The following is a 2,584-nucleotide window of genomic DNA, read 5'->3' as shown; positions in this document are numbered from 1 at the left end:
TATTTGGTATGGATATTCACCGAGGCCCCTCCAGCCCAACATTCTGCAATTCTACCTGGTTATTAGGCAGAGTGGTTTACTTGTTTTGTTTTATTTTGCCTGTCCTGGGACTTGAACTCAGGGCCTGAGCACTGTCCTTGGACTTTCTCAAGGCTAGAGCTCTACCACTTGAGCCTCAGTACCACCTCAGGCATTTTTCTATGTACGTGGTACTAAGGAATTGAACTCGGGTCTTCATGAATGCTAGGCTAGCACTCCACCACTAGGCCAAACTCTCAGCCCCGGTTTACTTGTTTTTTAAATGGTACCACTACTGTCCCCTTGGTGAGAAATGAGTGAAAGCTGCCTGAATAGGAAAGAATAAACACCTTCAGAATTAAGAATGAAAAAGAAAGCTCAGTAATCCTAGCTCCTCAGAAGACTGTGATCTGAGGACTGAGATGCAAATCAAGCTAGGCCAGAAACACCTATGAGACTCTTAACCAATTAACCATCAAAAAATTGAAAGCTAGGGCTGTGGCTCAAACGGTGGAGTGCCAGATTTAATTCAAAAAGTTCAACCCCAATGTAGGCACGAAGAAAGAGGAGGAGGAGGAGGAGGAGGAGGAGGAGGAATGGGGATGAAAAAGAGCCAGTACATGTGGCTATAGAAGCCAGAAAACCCTAGTGGGAAGACAAGATTAGAGATGAGTTTACAAATCAGGGGAGCTGAGAACTCCAGAGAAATAGCTAGCTCATCTGCCACAGATTCGAGCTGAAGAAACCTAAACAGAGACCTTCTGCAGCTAATGAGAAGTACACCAGCAGCAGTCAGCTGTGCAGAGGTAAAAGCTCAAAAGGAAGGAGGCTGGGCCTGTCAAGAAAGGCATTCAGCAAGGCCAGGGGTTCTCACTTTCATTTCTCATGATACCAGCAGACGAGCAGGCTGAGCGCACTTCCTATAGAGCCTAGGAGCCCAAATACTCGACTCTCACCAGGTCCAGCTCATAACCACACAGACAGAAATCATCTTCAGGAAGTCAAAGCTTTAACACTTTATGACTGACCATGGCTATGAAGACAGGGCCCAGCTAGCAGTTTTCCAAGCTTAACAGAGTCCCAGTCATGTGCTGGGTATTGTGAGGACAGCCAAAGAAACAGGTTTCTGTCCAGAACACCTCTGCTTCCTGGAGTTTTTTCTTCTGTTTCATTTGTTTGTTGTGTGTGTTCATACTGGGTCTTGAACTCAGGCAGCCCTGGCGCTCTCACTTGGCATTTTTGCTCAAGGCTGGTGCCTTATGACTTGAACCACACATTCGTGTCCAGCTTTTTTTTTAATGGTGGGTATTAATTGAAAATAAGAATGTCGCAGAATTCTGTCCCCCGGGTTTGGCATTGAACTGCAGTCCTCACATCTTAGCAAAAGAAATGGACTAAGACCAATGGGTTATGTGATTGGGAGGCCTATGGGAATTGGTCCTAGAAGTGAGCAGAAAGAAGAGATGCGCACTAAAGCTAGGATGAATTGCACAGATCTGTGAGGAGGAAAGAGGCTGGAAACGGAGGAACCCATGAGTACCAAATAGCAACTGACTTCTAGCAAGCTCTCCTCCTGTGGCTATCCACACTGAGACCTGCACTTCCTAATGCACCTGCAAACCCCAATCCATACACAGCCCCTACAGTTCAGCCTTTGCCTGGCTGGACACTGACCACTGTTGTCTAGACTGTGTCTTTCTTGCTGTCTGTGAGCCTTGCCCTGCTCATCCACACGTACACAAGCGTGCGTACATACCTCTACTGTATGCAACCTGCACATACTGTAAATACAGCAGCCCACACAAAATCACATGGTGTATGCATCCGCCAGACACTCCACAAAGTTGGCTCTGCCAAGCTCTTTCTAGACATCCATGCGAGCTGTATATTTGTGCGTTGTTCAGACTAGCCAAAGCACACATGGGATTTACATGCACACTCAGTCTCCATCCATGCACACACACTTGAACATACCAGCCCACCTGTGTCATAGCCACCTCCATTTGCATCCGACCTTGAGGCTCACACATGGCCAAATCACAAATCTCACTTCCTACTCTCTTAATGTTGATTTTTTTTTTTTTGGTGGCCATAGTGGAGGCTTCTTACATGTGACTGTTTGGGGGCGTGAGGTGGGGTGGGGTTCTAGCAGAATAAGAGAATCAGACCTTTCCCTGAAGTTCACGAGGAAGGCACTCAGATGCATGCCCAGTGGCCCTATCTCTGGCCCCTCACCTGTACTCTGCCAGGCCAAGGGGAAAAAAAGAAGCTAAAAGTGGCCAGTCTGAATTACTAAATTGGTCCTCAGTGGAGAAAGGGAAACGCGTCAGTTCCCTGGGGAAGTGGCCGAGCCCGGGACAGCCACAAGGCCCTGGGCTTCTACTCCAATGGAACAAAAGTTGCTCAAATAGATCTGACGCTTTGTTTTCAAGCTCAAAATACCCTGTGGTGGCAGCCGGAAGTGTGACCACGAGAGGGAAGTAGGGCGATCGGAGAGGATTCATTTGAGTTTCCATTGCAGCGACTTTTTCTTTCATTTGGGGTCTACCAGAAGCTTTCGCACCTC

This window comes from Megascapheus bottae, chromosome 20 (genome assembly GCF_031878675.1).
Source record: "Megascapheus bottae isolate mThoBot1 chromosome 20, mThoBot2.hap1, whole genome shotgun sequence".
NCBI lineage: Eukaryota > Metazoa > Chordata > Mammalia > Rodentia > Geomyidae > Megascapheus > Megascapheus bottae.
The sequence above is the reverse complement of the archived record's forward strand: the minus strand, read 5'-3'. Positions refer to the sequence as shown.